At 40.5% G+C, this 27,936-nt stretch overlaps 1 protein-coding gene across 2 annotated transcripts in view; it reads left to right on the top strand.

The window, feature by feature from the left end:
* Positions 1 to 27,936, top strand: part of SRGAP1 (SLIT-ROBO Rho GTPase activating protein 1) — a 279,335-nt gene that overhangs the window by 43,773 nt on the left and 207,626 nt on the right. The window lies entirely within an intron of this gene.

Here is a 27,936-nt window from a genome sequence, read left to right as displayed (position 1 = left end):
GAAATGTCATGAGGAGAGGAATACTTTTTGAAAAAAGGAACATTGTAGATGCCTCATTTCAGAGTGCAAAATGGCTGCCTATGGTTGAAAATAAGTCGGTAGATAGAGTCTTCAGCGCATTTAATTAAAAGTACCGTGCTAAAAGAAAGTGTAGCAATTATGTATCATTAACCTAAGTGGCGCCAAGGCTTTGAAGTTGTTTGCTGTGGCCCGTTGTTTCCTTTGATTGCACTGCCGTCTGAGACTAAGCTTGGCTGCTCAGTTACGAAGGCATTTAGAAGAAGAGCAACATAGTAACTTTGATTGCACGCCGTCTGAGACTAAGCTTAGCTGGCCAGTTACGTAGGCATTTAGAAGAAGAGCAACATAGTAAACCCAAGTACAAAATTAGGATCTTTGGAGCCCCCGTGCTGTACATCCGAGCTGTTGCCTAGTGAATCCAGTCTTTTGCTGCTGTAGTTATTTGGACTGCAATTTTTCTGCTTTCCCGACCCATTCCCCAATCAGACGTTGTTTAGTTTATTGGAAAATGCATGTTGTATATGTCAACTAAAAACAGGGTGTCATTTTGGGGCTTAAATGGAGGAGGCTTCTATTTCAAGCCGAATTGAATGAATAAGGAAATTGAAGAACTGAGAAGAACGATGCTGGGCCCATGATCATAAGAAAATGAGGCTCGGCAAATGTAGGGCTTACAAGTCATTATATGTATGGTAGGTAGCAGCGGGGAGAGGGGGCATCTCTGGCTAAAAAGAGATCAAAATGTACTTTCCTGCATTAATAACTCTGCAAGGTGGCGAAGGGTTTCAGTGAAAAGAATAAAAAAGGTTCTAGATCTGATTTTATCACTTTAAGCTGTGTACTCAGCTACAGTTATTAAATAGAAAAGGTTTACTGAGTGCCCGAGACATGTGTGACAGAATGTGACAGCTGAAAATGACTAGGAATCAATGGGCCAACCCCTTCATTCCACAGAAGGGAGAAGTGAAACTGGTGAGGCCAGGTGACTTGCCTAAAGTCCCTTGCTAAGTGACCTTGGGCAAATCCCCATGTAAGTCAGCTACATTAATTTTTATTAGCTCTGAACATTTCAACGCATTTTAATATTCATTAGAACTTTGTTACTGAAGCTGCATTTGATATTATTGAGTTCTTTGTGCACCAGGAAACAAAAGGCTTCATTTGTTTACTGAAGAAAACATTTATTGAGCACTCACTGTGTTCACAACACTCTTGCTTTTTAAGATACGGCTTGATAGCATAATATAAAAGTTAGTGTTCAAACCAAGACTGATCATTTGCTTATCCCATATGGGAGGTGTAGAGCCTCTATGAAAATATATTTCATGGTCCGCACACAGTAGTAGGTGTGGTTAAAAAGATTTATAGAACTTTTAGCCCTCTGTCATACAGTTCAGCAATTTAAGGGGAAATTCTGTTTTTTCTTCTCTACGCTCTGCTCTCTATACTTCTGGTCACCAAATGTGTGAAGGTTTTTCCTACACCAAGCGATTCTCAGATGCCAGCTAGGTGTCCTACGATTTAACTCGATTCTGACACTCCCTAGACATAGCGTCAGACCCCACAGTCTGCCCCCACCCCACTTCAGCTGCCAATTCCAAGTCACCTGGGCTAGGTGCAGCCAGCGATCAATTGGGGGTTCCATTGAACCCCCTCCTCAGGTTTAACCATTTGCTAGAATGGCTCACAGAACTCAGGAAAACCATGTACATACTCGATGACTGGTTTATTATAAAAGGGTACAACTCAGGAACAGCCAGATGGAGGAGATGCAGAGGGCAAGGTAAGGGGGAAGGAGTGCAGCATTTATGAGCCCCCTCCAGGTGGGTCACCCTCCCAGCATCTTCATGTGTTCACCAACCTGGAAGTTCTCTGAATCCCTTCCTTTGGGGTTTCTATGGAGGCTTCATTACATAGGCATGATTGATTAAATCACTGGCCTTTTTTTTTTTTAAAGAGTTCATAATATACCTTTATTCTTTAACTTGTAAACAACATTTAATTTGTCCTGCAAAAGCTAATTATAATTGGCAATAGCTTTTCTCAGTTACTTCTCTCACGTCCAAAAGGGGAAGATTTTAGCCCTTGATTTAAAACAAGCACACAAGGTGGGGGTGGGGGGAGAAGGAGATGACCTTAACTACTAATAACATTCCGCTGTTGGATTGTTATTGTAATTGGATGTATAAAACATCCAAGCTGGCGGTTCTTCCAGATGCCAATGAATATTCAACCTCCATCCCTCTCACTGCCCCCCCCCTCCAGAGGTGAGGAGCGGGGTGGGATTGAAAGTTTCAACCCACTGATCACAAGATTGGTTCCCCTGCTACCAGTCCCCACCATGGGAGCATTACAGAAGTCACCTCATTAACATAAACTTAGGTGTGGTTGAAAGGGGCTCACGAATAACAAAAGACACTCATTTCAGTTTATTGCTCTTATCACGTATGAAATTCCAAGGGTTTTAGGAGCTACATGTCAGGAACCCTGGACAAGGACCAAAATATATATTATTATTATAAATCACAATATCACAAGTAGCAACTAATCAGTATTTAAATTTAAATGTATAGGGGTCTTGGGAGTAGCCTGTTGACAGCTGGTTGGTCAGAAGCTCAGGTGACAACCTGGATTTGCAGTTGGCATCTGAAGTGGGAGCAGTCTTGTAGGACTGAGCCCTTAACCTGTGGGGTCTGATGCTCTCTCTAGATAGATAGCTGACTGTTTAAATTTAAATAAAAATTATTTTTAAATAGGTATACTTAAAAATTCAGTTTCTCAGTCACACAACCACATTTGGATACGAATTGGACAGCATAGATATAAAATATTCCCATCACCATAGAAAGGTCTATTGGACAAGTCTTTTCTACCCCTTTCCATGCCAGAGTTACTAACTATGAATCTAGATCTGGAATCCAGAGATCTGAACTTGAACTCCACATTCACCATTTACCCGGTTACATAAGCTGTAAGGTCTAAGACAAGTCCTTTAAGCTGAACAGAGCTCTGGTTTCGTTTTGCGTAAAATGAGACATATCCTGCAACATCTGTGAATTGCTTCACGTTATGCCTGAAGAGCTCATATAAAGGTAGAAAGAAATCGTTAACTTAGAGCTGTTCGCTTGGTTGCTACTGAAAAGTATTTGCAGTTGAGGGTGTTGCCTCTTTGCTTGCTTCATGGGGAATTCAAGCATGTGTGGTGTCTCAGATTCACCTGTGGGTGAATTCTGACCCTGCAACAGCAGGTAACTGTCTTCTTTATTCCTGGGTCTACCATAAGGCATTGCCTTCTGCCAGACTTCTTCCTCAGGTCTGCTCTTCACCGGAGCCAGTTTTTTCAATAAGGCTGTGTAATGTGTAATGGTTAAGACCACGAGCTCCGGCAACAGTTGGCCTGCTCTGCTCTGCCTTGGCCAGTCCAACCTTGTTTTCTCATCAGTAAATGGGGGGATAATGAAAGGACTTTAGGCCATAGAGTTGCTATAGGAGTTAAATGGTATAGTACTAGGTTATTAGCCCAGTGCCTAGAACTTAGTGCTCAATAATTTGTTCTTGTTAATAACAGCATGATGACGTTGAGAATTTAGCATAGAAGATATATTGCAGGACATTCTGGTTGAACTATCTGGTGGGAGTACACAGTCTAGGTACAGATCTTGAGCACTGGAGGAGAGAAGGTGTGACATTAAAAGTTGCGAAGTTTACAAGGGATGAGCTTTCTCATTATACCTACACTTGATCGACTCAGGGGAGCAGGCTTCCGGTGCCTTCGTCACGTCCCCCTTTCTTCTTCACGGAGTCTCCAAGGCAGATAAATGCCTGGGAGCGGCAGGCAGGTAACGTCCAGGGGCAAAGCAGACTGTGAATTCGAAGAGACTGTGGAGAATGAAGAGGACTTTATCAAACTGAAGAACGTGTTGTACTCCGTCTAAAGGGTCTCAATCCACTGCTAAGCTTCAGTCAGCATCACCATGCGGGAGTGGAGTATCGGTAAACCTAGATGTTTATGTGAAATCTCCAAATTTCCACTATTGGCTGAAGTTTTATTTACAACTTTATACATGCTAGATAGAATACGGCCATGGGTAGGAATTAATTGGCCAATGGCCACTATTTTATGATCTTTTCAAAAAAGCAACATTTTCTAATATCTTCCCAAAAATGCTAAGTTGGAGTTGTTAAATTTGGAATTACTACTTGAAAAGAAGATTCTGTAGTCAAATAACTTTGGGGAACCTTGGTTCCAGGACCAAAAATGTTTAGAAAATACTTCACACTGGATTTGATTCCCCAGACTTACTTGATCTGAGAGCCCTGTTCCCCATGAACTGTATGAACCTTTCATTGTCACCATACAGTGTGGGTGGCAGTATTCTGGGGAATGGTGGTAAGGGTGGACTGAACTGGTGGACCTCTCTTTAGACTATAGATGTAAATAGAATCTTAATTAACACTGAGGAAGAGATCATCATCATGTTACTAATTAACTCTTTTGTAATGTAAATAGAATCCTTGAATTGGGTCAGATTTTCTGTTTTTAAATAAAAGAGCTCATCACCCTAAAGCCTATTACTAGGACATATGTGCTATTTTGATGTGTTTTCTATAGGGATAAAATTGAGAAGAATACTTTTGTTTGGGAATTAGGCTCTAATGTGCTCCATAACGATTTGTGCAGCCAAATTTGGGGGAGATAATAGTCTATAAACCAAGGCTACTGAAGCAACACTTAGGAGAATCACGTTTGGACATACCATATGTGCTCTCAACTTTCCTACTGCTACTTTATTATAATGGTTTGGTTATTTGGAACAAAGGGGTATTTTCACTCTCATCAGTGAAACCTGTGCACTGTCTGTGGGAGGAGGTGAAAAAAATTCCTCTAAAAGGAATTCAATGAGCTTTCTAATTAGGCATTAACTCTTGGACGTGCTCTCAAGAATTCCTTGGGTACCAACCCCAATTTATCTTGCCTGCTACTTCAGATGTGTCTTAAAATAGCATGATTTCCCACAGTACTCTTAAAATTGTGGTGTTCTCCACCTAGTAAAATGTTTCTGCATTAGATGTCATTTAATTGCATTTTCCTGTGTCTTTATTTTGAGCCTTAAATTCAATTTGGGAACACAGTTAACTAATACAGATCTTTCTGGGGATTTCATTTTGGTTTGGATTTGGATTTGGGGGAGGGAAATAGATTTTTTTTCTTTGATGTTTTTCAAAGGTATTTCTAGATACTAATACAGAAATCAGAGAAACAAGAGGGCACAGCAGGCCCACGCACCTGAGGCTGAGTATATTTCAAATACTGAGAAAAAGAAAGGTTTGGGCACATGGGGTTGGGGGGAAAGTCTCACCCTCAGCACAGCTGCTTCACTGTGATAAGAAAGCAGAGCTCAATTTATGCTGATCTTGTATCTAACCAAAGTTTACCCTGCAAACTACTGGGGGAATAAAGGAAGAACTTCCTGTAAAACACAGCTAATGTTGGCCTTTCAGAGGTTGCAAAATGAAAAGCTGTGGGCATGACGCATACTTGCAGGGGGGACTCCAACAGGATTTCCTGTGTTGGAAAGGAAGCTCGGTGGAAACCTTTAATTCATTCAGGAACGTGGAGACTAGATAATGGCTGTTAAGAGCTTGGTTTCGCAGTTACGGAAGCTAATCTAATATAATACAGTCAGCTCAGTACATCCCATTTCTCGTTTATAAGAAAATTATGCATGCTATATTCATTCTAAATAATCTTGATATCTTGTATGGGAACTTTTTCCTTGAACATTTCATGTATTCTTTTTTGATAATTTTAAAATGTAGTTTTGCCAGATATAATGGACACTTTAGTGGGCTCTTTAGTCTCTGTTTTAATATGAGAAATTTCCTCAAATTAAATTGAAATCATGCTGAGTTTTAAACTCGATGTGTTGCTAACACTTTTAAAAGATGTACATTACATGAATATTACAGAATTGAAGTAGACACCAAAAAACATCATTCAATCGGAATCATTTGAAATAGTAGTATATATCCAGACTCAAAGCAATAGTTACGAGCTGTATATTGATATTATTATAGTTAATCTTTTTGGGATCTTCATATTTACCATTGTTAGATATCTTTTTTTTTTTAAAGAGGAAAATATATAAGTAAGTTGGAATGCAGGTATACCTTTTGGCAAAAGGAATGCTAAGGAAGCCTCAGCCGCTTGACTCTCTTCAGATTGGACTAGTTTAGTTGGAAGAGTCTTTCTATATGTATTTCATTGTTTTCCTCATTGACCATGTCAGTGGTTAAGTCTCACTGTTGTTTTTGCCAACTTATTTAGAACCAGCTGTGTATAATGTATAATATGCTATACCTTAGAACTTCCTCAAGAATGAAGTTCGCTTTCTCAAAAACAGGACCAGGTTTGCTACATAATAGAAATATTACAAGTCATATTTTTATTGGTGTGTACACATGATTTTTATTAATCTCCTTATTCTGTGTGTTCATAGGTGTCTAAGTAACTATGAAGTGTCTCCTTATATAATAAATTTAAGCTAGCTTTGTTCCAGTATATTAGACTTTAGAAAGAACTCATTAACAAATGTGAGCCAGTGAACTCAGTGCCAAGGGGAAGTTAGTGTTAAAGGACTTTCTAGGATCTCGATAGAGTTCTTAACAGGGCAGGTTTATTTTATTTTGAGTATTAGGAAACAGGTTGGGAAAAAAAGATACGTAATATCATGGTCTAAAGTGATTTACCATAGGATTCTTGGTTACCTGCAATGGACCATTCTCACTCTTGTTTGGTAAATAATGCTGATGGGAACAACTCTTGTCTGTAGTTATGAACTAAGCAACGCTTCATATCTCCATTTGCCTTTTACAAAAAAAATAAATAAAATAAATTACAGGGCTTCCCTGGTGGTGCAGTGTTAAGGATCTGCCTGCCAGTGCAGGGGACTTGGGTTTGATCCCTGGCCTGGGAAGATCCCACATGCCGCAGAGCAACTAAGCCCGTGTGCCGCAACTACTGAGCCTGCGCTCTAGAGCCCGTGAGCCACAACTACTGAGCCTGTGTGCCACAACTACTGAAGCCCACATGCCTAGAGCCCATGCTCTGCAACAAGAGAGGCCACGGCAATGAGAAGCCCGCGCACCGCAATGAAGAGCAGCCCCCACTCGCCCCAACTAGAGAAAGCCCGCGTGCAGCAGTGAAGACCCAACACAGCCAAAAATAAAAACAAATAAATTACAAAGAGTAAGTCGTTATTTAGAATTTTGCACCATCAAGCTTAATAAGAAATTGTGCATAGTAAAAGGACGGTTAAAGGTAACAGGAGTGAGTGGGGAAGGGATAAAACAGATCTGTTTGATGGTGTTTATAGATTGTGAGCTCTCAACCAGATTCATGCATCCTTTTTTGTTGTTGTTAAAGACAGTCCAGGCCTGCTGTTTTGGGCTATTGCTATGAGGCTATTGTTCAATCACTTACTTGCCAAGCAGTTTTAGAACACTCACTACGTGCCAGATACTATCCTAGGTGCTAAGAATTTCCAGATGAACACAACGAAAGCTTGTCCTGGAGAAATCTCACAGTTGTTCTTCAGAAGCACTATTCCTAACGTGGTTTGTTCTTTCTTCTCCACACTAAGTGATGAGGAACCCTGGGGCAAATAATTCCAGTAGTGGGTACATTCTTAAAGAAAAAATGAGCTATTCATAGTCTGGGCCCATGTTTAGCTATGTGAATTTATCTTCCCCAGATCTCCACAGTGTCCACTCTTCTTGTTGAGTTACCTGGTCTGGTCTCATCGCAGCACGTGCGGAGCTCACCCTGTCTTTCTGTTTATACGACTCCTTGCCCCTCTTCCCCTCTGTCTATATTGTACATGTGCTTTAAGGCTGAGCCAGATCTTCCTTTGTTCATGCATAAGGCTGTTTCTTTCTGGTCGTTGCTGCCCACACTGAGCTTCCATAATCCTGGACTGTCCATAGTTGGCATCTCACAGTTTAGCACTTAATCACATGTTGGTTTGCACAGTGGGGTTTTAGTCACACATCCCCAACTTGATTGTCTGGGTTTTGCTGGGAGCTATTCCTGACCACACCTTGGATTCCCAGCTACTTTAGGAGAAAGCTGGACTCAAGGTTCTGAGGGGTGGCAAGAGAAAGCCTGAGATTAAAAATTAACTGGATTATCCTCAAGGAATGTAACCCATAGGAGGAATAACCAACTCTAAATTAGAATTTTAAATTAGAATAATTTAAACCCTGGAACTTGCCTGAATTTATTTTAACAGCATTCTTATGCAATAAGTTACCTAACATTGTTCACTAGATTTAGCTCGCCAAGCTGCCTTGTTTGACCTTCATGGTATTTGAAAAACTCAGGAAATCTTACAAAAATTCAGATTTCTACTTTGTCTGAAATAACCTCTCCCACCCTAGTGAACTCTAGGGGAAACTAACTAGCTCGTTTTCATAGTCATGGCAAAGGCAGATGACAACAGCAGCAGCAGGCAAGTATTATTGGGTGTTTACTCTGTGCCATGTACAGTTCCAAGGACAGTACGAACTCACGGTGCCTCTAGTAAGTAGGTGCTATTATTATCTCGATTTTACAGATGAGGAAACTGAGGCACAGAGGTTAAGCAACCAGTTCCACAGTCCCACAGCCTGCAGACAGTGGCTGGGAGACCCAAACCTATGCAGGCAGGTTACAGATGTATGCTTTACTGCCTCTTCAGAGGGACTGAAGGCACCTGCTCAAAGGTCTACCCTAAAATGATTGCCTTGGTTTGGTTATAAAGGAACAAAGTTGGTTATAATGTGTGAAAGTGGAACAGCAGTTTATTTTTCTGTTTCCTTAGATTTCATTTAACTTAATTCTAAACTTTGAAACAAAATGACAGCTTCATGAAGAGACCTGCACAAATCTGGTTGCTTAAAATTAGCTTGCATGTTTATTATTGTTTTTATTAATGCTTACTCTATTTGTCACATTTGCTTAATTCCAGGGTTTATGGCAATCTCATCCTTCCTAAACCAAACTGATCTTTCTCTAGATTCTGTCCATACCTCTCATTTGGTCACTCCATCACACACTGTATTATTTTAGTCTCAACATCCCAATTAGATTATAAACATTTTAAGGATAGCATAGTCCTTTATTTCTTTTTTTTTTTTAATTAATTAATTTATTTTTGGCTGCATTGGGTCTTTGTTGCTGTGTGCAGGCTTTCTCTACTTGTGGCGAGCAGGGGCTACTCTTCCTTGCAGTGCGCGGGCTTCTCATTGCAGTGGCCTCTCTTGTTGCGGAGCACGGGCTCTAGGCACGTGGGCTTCAGTAGTTATGGCTCGCGGGCTCCAGAGCACAGGCTCAGTAGTTGTGGCGCACGGGCTTAGCTGCTCCACAGCATGTGGGATCTTCCCAGACCAGGGCTCGAACCTGTGTCCCCTACAGTGGCAGGCAGACTCCCAACCACTGCACCACCAGGGAAGCCCCGTCCTTTATTTTTCATATACATATAGTGTATGTGTGTAACACAACATTTAGGACAGTACTTTTTACAGAGTGGGTTTTTAATAAGTATTGTGTATATGAGAGGGTATTAAGATGAAAGTATTATGTATATAAAGAGTGTGTGTATGTGTGTAAACTTTTTATTCTAGAATTTTTTAAGTATGCTTAAAAGTTGAGAAAATAGTGATAAATCCCCACGCACCCATATCCAGCTTCAACAAATCTTAATGTTTTTTAAATTGTGAAATATTCTATTATTATATATATGTATAAGAAATAACAGGGAAAAATTGAACCCCATGTTGTAATCACGTGGCTTAAGAAATAAATGTTATTGCCCTTAAAGCCCCTGGAATGCATTTTTTTTTCCCTCCCACCAAAGATAACTCCTGTACTGAATTTTATGTTCATCATTTGAGGCTGAAATTGCCATGGTTATTTGTGGATCAGCACCTGTGCTCCCTTCTCTTTTAGTAATACAGCTTCGCATGTTTTAGCTGGACATACGCCTTCTAAAGACTATTTCCCATGTTCTCTTTCAGTTATTTATGTGTCATGTAACTAAGTTCTGACCATTGTGATGTGAACAGAAATGATATGTGCGACTTCTGTGTTGTGTTCCTGGAAGGATTGTGCTCTTTTCTTCCTTCCCTTTCTATTGGTTGGCTGAAGCAGCGTCTTAGAGACCATGAGACAGAATCTGGGTGTTGAGGATAGAAAGCAAAACGATTGAAGTAGGTTTTGTTCTTCCCAGCCCAGAGCAGGCTGTGCAGGACACTTCCCTGTTCATTTGGCTTTGAATATGCCCTGGTGAGTTTCCCTTATACTATGCAGTTTTAAAAAGGATTTTATCAACTAGTCACATGTTCAAAATCCACAAGTAGTAAGGTATAGAGTGAAAAATTTCACTTCTGCCACCCTCCCCTCAAAGCAAATACCACCAGTTTCTTTTACATCCTTCCAGAGAAATTTATATAGTACTATGTATTTTAAATATAATTCAGTTATAAAAATTTGGAAATAGCTACAGTTCCTAAGCAAGAAGTATCTGAGGACCCCTGCTTTGGGCCGTGGTTCTAGGTTTTACCTTAAGTGACAATTCTGATATTACTAGTGTCTTACTAAAGGATTGCCAAAGAATTCTGAAGCATGCTATGTTCAATTAAAAAACAAAAGGTTATGACCATTTATCAGAGTCTAGGCATAGTAGCTGCATGTGTTCAGATTAAGCTGTCATTCTCTTCAAATTCCTTAAGAGTTGAGTTGACGATGAGAACTGAGCAAGTAGGAGTTCCAGCACAGTAGTGGGCGGTCCAAGCATCATGGAAAGCACTAGGTCTTTTTTTTTTTTTTTTTAATTGCCAAGTGCATGTACCAAAGCTCATGTGCTTTACATACTGGGGAGCCTAAAAGTTCTCCTCAAAACCTCAAACCCCAGTCTAGCACAGGGAACTATATTCAATATCTTATAATAACCTATAATGGAAAAGAATATATATATATATATATATATATAAACTGAATCACTTTGCTGTACACTTGAAACATTGTAAATCAACTATACTCCAATTTAAAAAAAAACCCTCAAACGCCAGCTTTGGTTTATACACATCTCTAAACTAGCAAGCTTAAATAAATCTGCTTCCTAATTCCTAGAACAATGGCGTCAGTACATGGGAAAAGCGGGGAGGGGAAAGGGTGCTTATTTATATATAAGCAGGCCCACAGACAGAAGCAAGAAATAACAGCAGACAGGATGACAACACAGGAAGGACATAAGACACAGCAGTCTGAGGCCATTTAATGGAGGGACAGACACTCCCACATACCTCTGTAAGCCCTTTTGCCGTGTTGGAGCTATACTCAGAGAAGCACAACACTTAGTGTTTATAGAGATGAGCCTGAGTCATCACATCAAGACGGTGTGTCCAGTGCACTGGGTTTTAAAAAGTTATTTTATTGAATCAGACCCGTAGAGGAATGGTAACTTGCAGCCTTGAAACCATAGAATAGACAACCAGAGGGCTAACAGATGCAACTATGTCAAGATTAATAGCTCTCCACGCACATGCAAAACAAACCGTAAGACAACAACAGACTGGGGAAACTAGTTCTACTGTTTATATCAGGTAAACGGGGTTAATATTATAACCTAGAGAGGGGTCCAGAGTTTTTCCTAGAAGAGGGGAGAGTTCATGCAGCTGATAGGTTAAAAAAAGAAAAGAAAAAGTTTGTACAAGGGTGTAGAACTGTTGGTTACTTTTCAAAACATGTATTTTTATGATCTTTTTAATAAATGCATATGAGGATAAATGAAAGTAGAAAAGGCACAGAACTTTGTACAAGGCATTCTAGAAAGATTGTTGTCAAAATGAGTATAAGACACTTCTGGTGTGTGTTGTCTTTGTGTGTACATGCAAAAAGGGTAAGAATATTTAGGTCCCCAGAAAACTTTGCCAAGGATATCTTATACCCTTGGGGCAATTTTTCTTAATAACCATGTAGGGGTCTGTGAAGGCATTCTCAGAAGTCCCTGAATTCTATGGAAATTTTAATTTAGATGCCTTAAAAATCTTCTTTGTGATCCTAAAAAGGCATATTTTGGATTATATGATGACGACCTCCTTTCAGATTCTTACCTCACGTTTCTTTTTTTTTTAAACAGCTTTATTCAGGTATAATTTACATACCATAAAACTCACTTGCTGTAGGTGTATGTTTTAATGATTTTAGTAAATTTCTAGAGGTATGGAAACATCACCGCAGTCTAGGTTTACGACGTTTCCATTATCCCAAAAGTTATTTCCTCAGGTTTTTGTGCTGTGAATCCCTGTTCCCACCCCTATCCCAAGGCAACCAGTGATGTGCTTTCTGTCTCTGTAAATTTGCCTTTTGTAGATATTCATATGATAAATGGTATCAAACAATATTTTCTTCTTGTATTTTGTGTCTGGTTTCTTTCACTTAGCATTATGTCTTTGAGGCTCATCACTTTGTAGCATGTGTCACTAGTTGATCCCTTTTGCTTGCTGAGTAGTATTTCATTGTATGGAGTCCACAGGTGGCTTGTTCATTCACTCCGCTGATGGGCATTGGATTATTTCCATTCACGTTCACTTTTATGTTTACAATCAAATTGGTAACAAATAACCATCATGAAGCTAAAAATCACAATATAGGATTTCTCAGTTTGAGGTTTTTAGATTTTCCAGGACTCTGGTATTAAAAGGGTCCCTCCGTTATTCAAACTGGAGAAACACTGTTTAGACATATCAGATGTATGAGCAGTATCCTAGTGACAGGACTTCTCCCCTTTTAAAGTGTTAGACATAACAATACTTATATCTCTCTATACGGTTTGCTTAACTGCATGGTGAACACTATATCACTGAAAAGAATCTCTTTGATCTCTGCCTCCTAAAGTTGGAACTACTGTTTGTTAGAGTAACCTATCAGTAACATTAGGCGGATGCCTAGAGGAATATTTATTCTGTATCAGAAATTGTTCAAGGGAAATTAGTTTATATCCTGCCCTTTGCCTCAGTAAATCTCATGGTCCTGGGACTTATCCTCTGACCTTCCCTGAATATCAAAAATCTCTTCTGACCTCTTCCCAACAGAAACTGATTTGGGATAACTTAAGAAAGGGGGCATTTATTGGAATTAATTCTAATAATGGGAGACAGAATTGAAGCAGTGTTGAACAACCAGTATCCAGGGTAGCTCTGGGGAGCAAAGTTAAAAGGATTCAAGGACAGTGTCTGGAGTGCTGACATTCTAATATTTCAACTCCAAAGGCCTTCAGTCCCTTTGTGACTATGCTAAAAATCAAATTCCTGGGAGGTTGGACTGCCTGTTTATCCCTGAAGGGGGGAGCATGGGGACGGGCCGCAAGAGACCCACCTTGAGGAAACATCAAGCTCCCACACTTACGTCTCTCCTTTTCTGGGAGCACCTTACCTTTAACATACCTTCTCTGTTTTGGAAAGGTCCTCTACTTAAGCTAGTTTGATTATCCAGCTACTTCCTGTCCTTTCCCCTTTTTACAGCTTTATTGAGATTTATTCCAGATTCCAAAAGGGTCACAAAGGTAAAGTGATTCAGTGGTTTTTAGTTTATTCACAGAGTTGTGCAATCATCAGCACAATCTCAGTTTAGAACATTTTTTTCACACCCGAAAAAGAAACTCCTAACCCATTAGAAGTCACCCCAGTTCCTGTTCTCCTCCCTGCCACCCTCTACCTCCACTCCAGCCCCAGCCAATCATTAATCCTTTTTCTGTTTGTATGGATTAGTTTTATTCTGGACATTTCACGTAAATAGAATTATACAATATGTGGCCTTTTGTGACTAGCTTCATTCACTCAGTGTATGTTTTCAAGGTTCTTCCATGTTGTAGCATGGATCAGTCCTTTATTTCTTTTTGTGACTGAATAATATTCCATTGTATACCAGTTTTGTTTATCCATTCATCATCAGTTGATGGACATTTGGGATTGTTCTTTTTTCTTTATCTTTTCACTCTTATGAATGATACTGCTATAAATGTTGGTGAACAAGTTTTTGTATGGATATATATTCTCAGCTCTCTTAGGCATATATCTAGGAGTGGAATCGCTGAGATTCCACAATGCTAACTCTATGTTTAGCATTTTGAGGAATTGCCAAATTGTTTTCCAAAGTGGCTGCTCCATTTTATGTTCCCAACAGCAATATACGAGGGTGCTAATCTTCTTCACATCCTCATCAACACTTGTTATTATCTGACTTTTTTACTTTAGCCATCCAAATGAGTATGAAGTGGTATCTTGTGGCTCTGATTTGCATCTCTCTGATGGCTAATGATGTTGAGCATCTTTTCATGTGCTTCATGGCCATTTGTATATCTTCTTTGGATAAACGTCTATTCAAATTCTTTGCCCATTTTAAAATGGAGCTATTCATCTTTACCGTTAAGTTGTAAGCGTTCTTTATATATTCTGGATATAAATCCCTCGTAAGATAATATACCTTGCAAATATTTTCTCCCTTTCTGTGGTCTGTCCTTTCATTTTCTTCTTGGTGTTCTATGAGACATAAAAGTTTTAAATTTTCATGAAGTCCAACTTACCTGTTTTTTTCTTTTGTCACTTGTGGTTCTGGTGCCATATCTGCATTGCCTAACACGGGGCCGTAGTATTTACTTGTATATTTTCTTCTAGGAGTTTTATGGGTTTAGCTCTTACATTTAGGCCTGTGATCCACTTTACGTTAATTTCTGCATAAAGTGCGAGGTAGAGGTTCATATTCATCCTTTTGCATGTGGATATCCAGTTGCCCAGCACCATTTGTGGAGAAGTCTATTTTTTACCCATTAACTTTTTTTTGTCACCCCTGTTGTCACCCCTGGTGAAAATCAATTAGCCATAAATGTATGGGTTTACCTCTGGACTCCCAGGTCTATTCCGTTGATGTATATGTATGTTTTTTTTAATTAATTAATTTTTATTTTTGGCCATTTTGGGTCTTCGTTGCTGCACGTGGGCTTTCTGTAGCTGTGCAGCAAGCGGGGGCTACTCTTCATTGCGGTGCACGGGCTTCTCATTGTGATGGCTTCTCCTGTTGTGGAGCACCGGCTCTACGTGCACGGGCTTCAGTAGTTGTGGCACGTGGGCTCTAGAGCGCAGCCTCAGTAGTTGTGGCGCATGGGCTTAGTTGCTCCGCGGCATGGGGGATCTTCCCGGATCAGGGCTTGAACCCGTGTCCCCTGCATTGGCAGGCAGATTCTTAACCACTGCGCCACCAGGGTGGTCTCTATATGTATATTCTTATGCCAGTACCACAATGTCTTAATGACTGTAGTTTTGTGGTAAGTTTTGAAGCATGAATCCTCCAACATTGTTCAAGTTTTTTCTTGTTGATATCCTGGGTTGCTTCCATTTTTATATGACGTTTAGGATTGTCAGTTTTTACCAAAAAAAATCAAACTAGCTCAGACTTTTAGGGGTTGCATTGAATCCATAGATCATTATGGAGACTCTTGCCTTCTTAACAGTATTATGTCTTTGGATCTATGAACATGAGATATTTTCCCACTATTTGGATCTCTTTAATAAGTCAACAGTGTTGTGTAGTTTTCAGTGTACTGTTATACTTGTTTTGCTAAAGCTTTTCCTAAATTTTATTCTTTTTGTTTCATCATATTGTAAATGGGATTGTTAATTTTATTTTCAGATTGTTCGTTATTAGTATATAGAAATAAAATTGATCCTAGTACATTGATCTTATATCCTGCCATATTGCTGAACTTATTCTACTTCTCTTCTTAACTACATAGCTTTACAATAACAATAATGCTAATCCAATAACATTCATTTATGCATTTATAATATCAAGAAAAATTAATTGAATAGCTGTGAAATTCATGAGTGTAGCCTTGTCCTCCAGGATCTGATCTTTCTCACTGCAGACATGGTCCTCCATTTGCAGCCCACTTTATTTCCTACCACATCACTTGCTCTATCCCCTGACCTTTGTCCTGCCTTTTTACTTTATGCTCCAACAGACATACTCTGTATTCTAACATCTCTTTTCAACTGTGTTTTTCCTTTTCCTGTAACAAATTCCCTCTGTATCCTTCTTTCAAATCTCAGATATTTTTGACTTTCCATGATTGCCCCAGGCAAATATAGACACTCCTTCTATGTTCCTACTGCCTTTTGCACTTGGCTTCAGTATAGAAATTTACTTTTTTAAAAAAAAGATTTATTTTTTATTAATTTTAGGCTGCATCGGGTCTTAGTTGCAGCAGGCAGAACCTTCGTTGAGGCATGCGGGATCCTTCGTTGCGCCACGCAGACTTCTCCCTAGTTGTGGCCTGCAGGTTTTCTCTTCTCTAATTGTGGCACGCAGGCTCCACGGTGTGTGGGCTCTGTAGTTATGGTGCGCAAGTTCCAGAGCACATGGGCTCTGTAGTTTGCAGCATGCGGGCTCTCTAGTTGAGGCACGTGAGATCAGTAGTTATGGCCTGTGGGCTTAGTTGCCCTGCGGCATGTGGGATCTTAGTTCCCTGACCAGGGATCGAACCCACGTCCCCTACGTGTTGTAAGGCAGATTCTTTACCAGTGGACCACCAGGGAAGTCCCAGAAATTTACTTTTATATTGGAATAATCTGAGTGTCTCTGCACTCTTGGACATGACCTTTGCAAGACATCTTTGAACCGATTTGTTCTTCCCATTACTATTTGCTTAGAATTGCTTATAAGAGTGTGTATGAGGGGCTTCCCTGGTGGCGCAGTGGTTGAGAGTCCGCCTACCGATGCACGGGATACGAGTTCGTGCCCTGGTCCGGGAAGATCCCACATGCTGTGGAGCGGCTGGGCCCGTGAGCCACGGCCGCTGGGCCTGCGCGTCCGGAGCCTGTGCTCTACAACGGGAGAGGCCACAACAGTGAGAGGCCCGCATACCGCAAAAAAAAAAAAAAAAAAAAAAGAGTGTGTATGAGAGTTATCCAGAGAAACGGAACAAATAGGATGTAGTTCGTATATCTGTAGTACAAAATCTGTAGAGCAGGCCAACAGGCTGGAAACACAGGCAGAAACTGATGCTGCAGTGTTGAGGCAGAATTCCTCCTTCTCTCTGGGAGACCTTAGTTTTTGCACTTAAGGCCTTTCAAGTGATTGAGGCCCAGCTTTATTATGGAGGGTAATCTACTTAAAGACAACTGATTGTAGATGTTAACCACATCTACAAAAGACCTTCAGAGCAACACCTAGATTTGTGTTTGATTAAATTACTAGTTGTCATAAGCCTGTCCAAGTTAACCCACAAAATTAATCATCAGAGTATAAATTTCTGTAGGAAAGGGTTTGTGTCTTCCGTTTTATCTTTTATTTGCTCCAGGGAGTCAAATGCAATGCTAATAATCAGTAGGTGTTTTATAAATGCTGGATTAGACGGCTGAATGACATGAACAGTGTTAAGTCCAAAAGCCAATTTGAAGAATGGCCAGTTGTCATTTTGTAAGATTATTGCTGCTTAGCAGGTGTTTTGTATTGTAAGATATTAACAGGAAGTTGTTTTCCTCAATCTTTGGCAGCCTAATTATTTTAACTAAGTATGTCTGTCCCTTCTGTTTTGGGTTTTTTGCTACTTCAACATTGCTGATACACTAAACTACTGTTTTATTTTCTTTACTTGACTATCCTTCTGAGTCTGCTTGACTGTTAAATAAGTTCCGCATTCAAGAGTAACACAGTGCAGCACAATTCCTTTCCCACCCTCCTCTGCTCCATGTTTGACTCGCAGGCCCTGAGATGCTGCTGCCCATATTCCTCTCTCTGTAGGTACAATAATACTGGGTATTTTGAAACACACTGAAGTCATGATACATTGTTGTTAAGAAAAAAATTACATAGAACCTGACAGCAATGTTTTAGTAATAGCTGTAAGACATGGAAACAAAGCAGAATTCAGAGGTTAAAACATAATGAAAGCAGATATGGGGTACAGAGGTTGTGGGTTATAGATACCATAATAATATTTTCTCTTGACCTTGTATAGTCTCTCTGCAAGTGACAGTAAAATTAAATAGTTTTTTGCTTTTAAGAGACAGTGCTTATACTAAGTTCCTGTAGGTCAGCCTTTTGGCAAGTGGGAGCAGTAAAGAGGTCAGCCCATCCTGGTCTTACAGGGCCTCCTCCACGTTCGAAGAGGTCTTCCATTTGTCCTGACAGCTACAGAGTAAACATGCGGAACTGTTTGGAGAAGAGAGGAGAAAGGAATAGCAGAAACAATATACTTGACAATAAATGTGAAATACAAGGGGGAAAAAAGCTTAATAACTTTATCTAGGATACTAAAAGCCTGCTGGATGCCTTTGCACAAGTGCCTTTAGCATCCTGAAGGTGACCCCCAGAACACTTGGGCCTCTAGATTCCTTCATGTTTCTACTGATGTGCCCGCCACATCTAAGACAACCTTGGATCTGTCTCTGGAATGTGTGCCATTACTAGGGGGCCTCTGCGCCCATCCATGTAGTGGTGGTGTTTTGCCTAGGCGGCTGTGCCCTCAGCTGATCTTCCTGAAAAGACTCCACTCGATTTGGCTGCTACCAGCTCTACAGCTGCTAAATTAAGATAAACTCTTACATTCCTGACCCAAAATTACTACATCCCCTTGCTAAGCCTCTGCTTGAAGAGGCACCACGATGCTTATTCCGTAGTCTCCAGTTGTCGTCAAACTCTCAGTGAACTCCGGACAGCCATCTCAGACTTTAAAATATTTAAGCATCGACTCGGTTGCTTTACATTGCTAAGAGGTGCTAAATGTTTTAAATAAAGCCTGCCTAAACAGTGTTGTCTCATTCCGGTTTTCTCTCACAGAGGAAGTGTCTTTCAATAACCCAAAACTACTGGCTTCTAATTTTAGGGATAACTAAGGTAGGATCAGGACGGAAAATAAGCTCTTCTCTATGGATTTTTCCTGAGTCATTTTACTCTAGAGGCCTATAATTAGCTCTGTTTTCACCACCTGTAATACATGTTTAGCTTTACAGTGATGTTGGGGAAACAGTGGGTGATCTACAGGGTTAGAATTTAGGGAGCCTACTTCATCCTACTTTTCTTTTTTGTTTTGTTTTTTGAATTAATTTTTATCGGAGTGTATTTGCTTTACAATGTTGTGTTAGCTTCTACTGCACAGCAAAATGAATCAGCCGTACATATACATCTGCCACCGCCCTTTTGGGTTTCCCTCCCATTTAGGACACCACAGTGCGTTAAGCACAGTTCCCTGTGCTATACAGTATGTTCCCATCAGTTGTCTCTTTTATACATAGTATCAATAGTGTATATGTGTCATTCCCAGTCCTACTTTCGGAAGCTGATATGAGTGACACTGCTGGGGTTGGGAGGAGAAGAGGGATATTATCTATCCTTCCATTTCCATTTCCTTTTATTTTTAATGATATGACTAACTCAGTGACACTCATTGATCACCCACAGTTTGTCAGGCACTCTTATGTGTGCTTTACTTGTATGAACTCATCCAGTCCTTACAGTACAATAACCCTGTGGGGTAGGACTGTCATGCCCCTCTTTCAGCGTTGAGGAAACAGGAAGGGTAAATAAATTGTCCAAGGTCACGGAGCAAGTAAAAGTCAGCCCTGGGCAGAGCCCATCCTCTTGACGGCTTTCTTGTCTGCAAGGAGAGATGGCAAAAGAAAAACAAAAACAGAATGAAACAAAAAACCAGTAGGAGGAATATAAACTTTGCCCCTCCCATCTGAAAGCACTCTAGGTCTGGCATGGTAGGAATTCTTTTCCAGTATTTTAGATGCTATGACAAGGGTTCATTAGCTGCATACTAGCTCTAAAGAAAGAGGAGGTCATATAAATATAAGGTGGTCTTAAATGAGCTCCAGCCAGAGGTATTACATTCACTGTGACTGTCACTGGAGTTATTGTTGTTTTTGTAACAGTATTTTAAATACTGAGGAAGAGAATCAACTGCCTTCTTTTTTCAGTCTTCAGTATGAAATTTTACCAAATGGGGAGAGGGCTGTTACAAAGCTCACATTCAGCTTATAAGACCCTCCTCCACTGGCCTTTCTCTTCCCTCATTACTCAGTTGTATAGACAGTCTTGCTTTTCCTTCCTCTATGTGTTTCTCTTTCTACCTGCAATGCCATTCTTTCTACCCCTCGCTGCATTTTACTGGCAAATCCTACTCCATTTTTTAAAGACCCAGTTGAAGGGTCACATCCTCTATAAAACTTTTTCTTAGATTAACTCTATCCCTCTCCCCACAAACTGATCACATCACCTCCTCCTATGTGACAGCAACTTACATGCTTTTAGCACCTGTAATACTTCATTGCAGTGCTTGTCTGTGGACTGAAATGTGTTACTGCTCCTCCATGAAACAAGCTTTTATTGCTTTTTTTAGCTTTTTTGTTTGTTGGTTTTTTTTTTTTTTTTTTTACAGAAGTATCAGTCTGTGAAGGATTCAAATTTTTACAAAACTGGTCCTTCACCATGATAGTTTGAGAAGTAGTAGTTGTCATTTTTTTCTTACGTGTGCCCTGTGCTAGAAGGTTCATCTTTGTATGACAGTATTTTGTGTCAACAATAATGTGTTTGACATGTAGAACAATGAAACTGCCACTCTCATAAAATGTTTTTTCATACCAGACACTTGTCCTTTTTAAAAGACTGAATTAGGAGGAGATATGGGGATATATGTATATGTATAGCTGATTCACTTTGTTATAAAGCAGGAACTAACACACCGTTGTAAAGCAATTATACTCCAATAAAGATGTTAAATAAAATAAAAAAGACTGAATTATACTGTTTTATGCCCCAATGATTGTACTTATAATATCACATTGTAATTATCTATTTATGGTTCTATCTTTTCCACCAAATCCTCAAAGATAATTAACACCAGGTCTTAATCGCTTCTGCATCCCAAATGCCGACCATAGTACTTAGCATAGGGTAAATGTTCGATAAGCATTGTTGATTGAATGAACAAATGAATTTATTTATTTCTGTTTTCAGTGACCTCACTTGATTCATAAATTCACAGGCTCTGCAGATTCCTGATGATTTAACCCTGTATCTTAAGGAAATGTCTAAAACAGCTTCAGAAGAATTAATTTCTAATGTTTAACCATGTATAAAATCTGTTTCTATAATATTGTTAAAAATCAAAATTACTGGCCTAAATTTAAGTAGCACTTTTTTTTCTTCACGTGAACAAAATGAGCTTTACATTCTTTTATCTGTTACTTGTGCTAATAAAAGGCGTCTGTATTACATTGCCACTGATTCACATGATTGTAATCTTGCTGTGCAGATCTCCACCTTTGAAGATGTGAATTTTTGTCCTTGTCCCTGAGTTGCAAAGTAAAATCTTACAGGTTTCTGTCTAGAAACCATTCCCTATGATCCATTTACGAGTGTGTGTGTGTGTTCTAGAAGTGTTCCCTTCTCTGCAGATTTACCTAATTAGGGTTTTGGAAACCCCCTGAAGGATCTGTTGTATAATTTACACTGGAAGCCTAGATTTCAACAAGGCAGCTAACCCTGCTTGAAGAATGCTGAGATTGTTTTCGGATGTTGTATTTTAGCTTTCTCCAGTTATCAGGATACTTAGTGCAATACTTAGGTTTTGTTTTAGTTTACTCAGCATTTCAAGTTCTTTTTCCTCTTATATATTTGTAAGAAGCAGCCATCATGAAATCATTTAGGTATTGGAAATGTGAATAATATGTGTGTAATCAAATAAAAGTATATTTACGTTATCTTTATTCAAAGGGGGAAATAGAAAATTGCATACACTTTAAAATTAATCTTGAGATATTCCAAGCCAAGAGCTTGTTAAGTAAATAGCATGAGAAGAATCAGCAGGTTGGATATTTTTATTGGCAGTGTTCAGTTTCTTCCAGTGCAGATCAGTAGTTCTGAAAAAGAGGAGGTAGCCAGGGTGGACTGCCATATGGTCAATTTATTTTCAGGGAACCAAGAAACATAAAAGTATAAATGGTATTCCTAATGGACTGCCTAATATTATAAACCAAATCAAAGACATTTCCAGGGGAACCAGAAGAATGGGGGTGTTCTGTTTGTATGGAATATTGTACAATCAAAAAAAATTATGAGCAGATTGCATTCATGAAGAAATAAACTATGTGTGAAGGAAAACCAGCAAATAAAGGGGAGATGAGAGAGAATAAAAGCAGCCATCTACATTTTGAAGATTTTTAGCCGGGGACACTGAGTGATCATAGCAACCATCTCCAAGGAGACCTGTGGAAATGAGAAAACGCTGAGGTCACACAGGCGCGCAGAGAAATTCCATATTGATGAACAACTTCTGGATGTATCTTTCTCTCTTCACCTTCCATGCCTCCGGCTTTTTAAACAGCATTTATCAGAAGGATAAAGGAAAACCAAATGTGATTTGCCCTGCAGAGAAAAAGTAACCCTCAGAACAGAAAGTCTGCTCAAAACATTGTGAGCAGCTTTTCACTAAGCTTCAAAAGCTATTCAGAAACTTGGATATTAATGAAGTGAGAAGTCCCAAGGATTAAATGCAAGCCTTGGTTGTAGGTGGTCGTGATGGTTATTGTTTCATTGAAAAAGATGCAAGTTTCAATTCTAGGGCTGGAATCAAAGCTCCCAGAAAGGGGTCTCTTGTAAGTCCTTCATTACTAATCAGGCAGCTCCCTGCCTGTGCAGGGACTCCTCCCTTCCATCCCACTGGTCCTGCCAGGGCATTGTTTAGGTGGATGGTGAGAAACGCTGTGCTGTTCACCAAGAGCAGTGGTTTCCTTAGTTCACTCTGTCAGTAAACATTTACTGCTTGTCTGCAGCAGCCCAGCTGGCTCTATATCAGACACTGGGAAACCAAATGTCACCTGTGGTCTCAAGATGCTAGAAGTTTAAAGGGGAAATGGGCAAAATAAAATAAAAATGAAAACAGTAATTACATGTCACAGGAAATGTGTACTGAGTATTATTAGCAGAGAGGGACTAGAGGAAGATGACAGGGAGACATTTGAGTCAGGAAGAAATTCCAAGAGGAAGTTTTGGCTGTGTTGAAAGCCAAGGAAGGTAAGGTACCCAGGATGATGTAAAGGTCATGGGATATAAGATAGGTCTGGGAATTGCGCGCCAGTCTGCAGACTTGATGAGAAGTAAGTATGCTCTCCTTTCGCCCCCTCCTCATTTATTTCTACTTGGTTAATTCTGCAGAAATAGCATTAGGGGTTGGAGAGGGAATACCCTCCCTTGATCAAAACCAGGAGGTCAGGCCATTGGGAGCTGCTGTCTCTTACTACTGGGGACCATTTGGGATTTCTGCTCTGTCTGGGTCTCACCTTGCTCGGCAAGGTCAGGTCATTTTCTGGTCTCACTTATAGGGATTTAGTCAGATTACAAGCTTTATACCTAAGCCATGGAGTAGTTAAGTAGATTAAATGAACAAATATATGTAAAACTCTTCAGATAAATACTGCCTGATCCACAGTAAGCACTGGATAAAGGGTTGTTATTGTTATGAGTCATTATTATTATTAATCTGCGGTTCTCCCGGGCCACTGGAACCCTTGGAGTGGGCTCTAGATCTGTAGCCTGAACAGAGCTGGAGCAGATCTCCCAGAAGGACCTAGAGCTCTCCACAAGGGTATGGTTCCTCCAAGGGGAAGGAAGCCCTGGTCCTTGGCTGTAACCAGATGGAAAACGTGGGAGTTCACTGAAAGGTTCATCTTTATCGTGTGTGTGCTGTGAGCCAACAGCCCTGTAGAATTTGGTCCTTTTTGAAGGGAGCGGTGTTGATAGTAATTTTTACATGGGTTTCACAGCAGTGGAAGCCCTGGGTTTACTGCTATAAAATGAGACATTATTTAGGATGTGAAAGCAGATTTTGCTTTTTGTGTTTTGGTTTGGTTTGAAAAGGATGTATTACAGCTGATAGTACAAGAACGGTGAGTTACTATTTGAATATCATCCACTCCAGAATCTGCTCGGGTCCAAAGTGGAAAACAGTTTCCAATATGCCCGCTTTGTGGAATTCTTGTACATACCAAGTTCCCAAGCTAGTTGTGGAGAATGAGCCAGATGATGTATCTGAGTTGTTTAGAACAGAGAAAGCCCTCGATCAACAGCAGGTGCTATTTTTCTTCTTCACATCTGGCTGATCTCCTGAGCTGGTGGCTAGGGCAGATGCAAGATTATATCGTGCCATCCTCACTGGAGGTTTGGTGGTTACAAGGTTTCCCTAGCACATCTCTTTAGTTTGACCAAACACAGAAATAACTAGAGGATTCCAGATTGGTCCACGGTTTAAAATTGAGTGTGGAGGAAATTGGTCATAGAAGAACTGCCTAAAGAATTCACATTGCTTGCAGCCACCAAGATGGACATCTTTTATGGGGAAATTACGTTGTGACTGTATGAGAATAATAATTTTCTGCTGGACAAAGTGCTAAATTTTTGCTTTAGTCGTCAGAACCACTCCCATTACAGGTTTTATAGGTAAGGATACTGAGACCCAACGAAGATCAGTAACTCACTCAAGGTCACTCAGCTAAGATTGACTAGAGCCTGGATTTTAGCCCAGAGGTGTCTGACTGCAGAGTGCACACACTAAATGTTTTATGCCCTATTGCTCTGCTAGTGCTATCTCGGCCATCCCTTCATCCTTTTATCCATGTATTTCTTAAATATTTATAGTGTATGCCAGGTACTCTTCTAGGCCTTGGTGATTTTGTGATGGACAAGAAGTCCAAAACTCCACAGTTATGGAGCTTACATTCTAGTGGGAGAGACTTAAACAAGAAAATGAATGTGCGTGGTATGTATGTATATACACATGTGTACCTTTGGGAGCGATGTGTGCTATGAAGGAAAATAAAATCCAGAGAAGAGGTGCAGTAGTCATTTTACATAGTCAGGGAAAACAAACTAAAAAGTTACCTAAAATAGTAACTTTTCCCCTCATTTTGGTTCAGCCATTGCTTTGTATTTTAATTTATATTGCCTAACATTTAATATATACATGCTAACATGTTTGTAAGTTATGAAGCATAGCAGTGTAACACCTGTGACCCTACCGCCTAATCTAAGACGTAAGCATTACCAGTTCTGTTTCATCTTCCTGTGCTCTGTCCTAACCCGTCTACCTGCCTGTCTTTTGAAGTGACCACTTCTTAAATTTTTTGTTAATTTCTCTCTTGCCTTTAAAAAAACATAATACTTATCACTTATGGTTATATGCATTAGTACCATATTGTTTGATTTTGCTTGTTCCTTTTGCCTTATAAAAATAGCATCATTGTCCCACACTGTTGCATGTAGCTGCAGTTGATTCATTTTAACAGCTGAGTTATGGTTGGTGGGTTAATGAGCAAAGCCAGTTGATTCATTGCCCTGTGGATGGGTATTTGGGTTGTTTCCAGCCTTTTTCTCTTTGAACAGTCCTGCTAAACATTCTTGTGTGTGCCTCTTCATGCACATGTATGGGAGTTTCTCCATGACATTCCTGGGACTGGAATTGCTGGGTCAACGTTCAACTTCACATGATAACATCAAATTGTTTTCCAAAGGGGTGGTGCCAATTTACCTTCCCACCCAGAAGTGATTAAGAGTTGATCCACTTGGGGGCTTCCCTGGTGGCGCAGTGGTTGGGAGTCCGCCTGCCGATGCGGGGGACCCGGGTTCGTGCCCCAGTCCGGGAAGATTCCACATGCCGCGGAGCGGCTGGGCCCGTGAGCCATGGCTGCTGAGCCTGCGCGTCCGGAGCCTGTGCTCCGCAACGGGAGAGGCCACAACAGTGAGAGGCCCACGTACCACAAAAAAAAAAAAAAAAAAAAAAAAAGAGTTGATCCACTTGGCTTTATGAAACATCTTAATTTTTTGGCAGTCTGTTGGGTATAAGATAATGTTCCATTGTGGTCTTCATTGGTATTTCTTTGGTAAGTAATGAGATTGAGCCTCTGAGAGGGTAGTTTTTGAGCAGAAACCTGAAGGAAGTGAAGGAACAACCAATGCAAAACTGTGATGGAACATTCCAAGGCAACGTTTCAGAGGCAGAGACTTTCTTGAAGTGTCCGAGGAGCAGCAAGAGAGAGGTTTTGATGAGAGAGAAGGGAGCCAGAAGAGATGAGGTCTGGAAGGAAGGCAGGGGCATGACTCCTAGGGCCTGGAAACACACAGGTAAGCACAGTACTTTAGACTTTATCCTAAGCGTTACGGGAAGACACGGGAGGGGACAAACATGATTTGATTGATGCTTTTAAAAGATCCCCTTGGCTTCTGTGTGGATAGACTCTAGGGGGTGATGAGAACAGAGGCATAGAGATGAGTTGGAGGCATGCAGAAGTTAAGAGATGGTCCTTTGACCAGGGTGTTGGTGGAGAAGATGGCGAGAAGTTGGATTTAGGACATATTTTGAAGTTAAGGCTGGGTGAGGCTTGTTGATGGCTGGATGGAGGTGTGAGGAAGAGAGTTATTGGATGATACCTTGATCTGAGAGTGAATAACAGAGAATGTAGGTCCATTAACTGGAATGGGAAAGACACTGTGGAGAGAAGCAGCACATGGGGTGTGCTGGGGTGAAAATACAAAGATTTTTCATATGGAGAATAAATATCTATTACATAGGTAGCTATCTACTTGGTGTGTCATCTGTTGATGTCTCAGAAGTGTCTCCAATAAAACATGGGTGCTGTGTCATCCCACTCTTGGACCTCTCCCCTGTGTCATTGAGTGGTAGATTATCTATCTGGTTGGACAAGCCAGAAATGGGGAGTCACCTTTGCTACCTCCCTCTGGCTTTTCACCATTATCACTCCATCTCCACAGCCTGCCAGCTTTACCTCTGAAATGTCTCTGGAATCTGTGCCGTTCTCTCCATCTCTGCCACAGCCACCCCAGTCCTGGCTACCATCGGTTTTCACCTGGAGTGCTGCCGTAGCCTCCTCAGTGCATTGGTTCTGGTCCCCCTCCAATCCACCGTCCACTCTGCAACCAGCTTACTTTGAACCCCCAAGCTCAAAACCCTTCAAAGTCTTTTTTTTAAACGATTATTGCTCTTAGGATAAATCTATAATATGACCAAAGGGCGTGGATGAGCAGGGCCCTGCTCAGGCCCCTCTCTAGTCCCATCTCTAGCTGTCTCACTCCACCCCACGCCCCCAGCCCCATGGGTATTTTTTAGTTCCTTGAAGGCCCCTGTTCCTTTCCCTTTCTGGGCCTTTGCACAGACTGTTCCTAGAATACTGCCTCTCACCCCCCGTAATGTCATCCTTCAGATTTTACCTCAAATGATACTTCTTTAAGGAAGCCATATGTACTACCCCTCCACCCCAGCGCGCGCGCGCGCACACACACACACACACACACACACACACACACACACACACACACACCTGCTCTGCTACAACAAGCTTAGGTTTCCTTGTTTCATGTTCTTAAAGAATATAATTTCTTGCTTTGCCTTCATAGCAGCTATACAGTATATATTTATATATTTGCATAGCTATTAATATCTTTCTCTTTCCCTGGAAGGTGAACTCTACGAGGCCCATAAGACTCTGTCTTGTACTCCATTGTATCTTGAGGGTCTGGCCCAGTGCCTGGTGCATAGAAAGCATTTAATGAACATTTACTGAGTGAATCAGTGAAGGAAGGAGGAAGCCATGCTCAGTATCTGAATTGGCTTTTGTAGGCCTTTCTAAGAGAAAGACATTTTCAGCTATGATAGACTCTTTCTTACTTGCTTGGGAATATCCTAGTTCTGTTTTAGACTTCCTTAGCAGTCTCAGCTTTTCATTCACTGTGTACTGTACATGAAGTAAAGACTTGATTATTTCTAATCTAAGAAACTTGATTTCTTTTTTAAATGTATTTTT

This window comes from Lagenorhynchus albirostris, chromosome 11, assembly GCF_949774975.1.
Source record: "Lagenorhynchus albirostris chromosome 11, mLagAlb1.1, whole genome shotgun sequence".
Taxonomy (NCBI): Eukaryota; Metazoa; Chordata; class Mammalia; order Artiodactyla; family Delphinidae; genus Lagenorhynchus; species Lagenorhynchus albirostris.
This window is presented reverse-complemented; position numbering and strand designations above follow the sequence as displayed.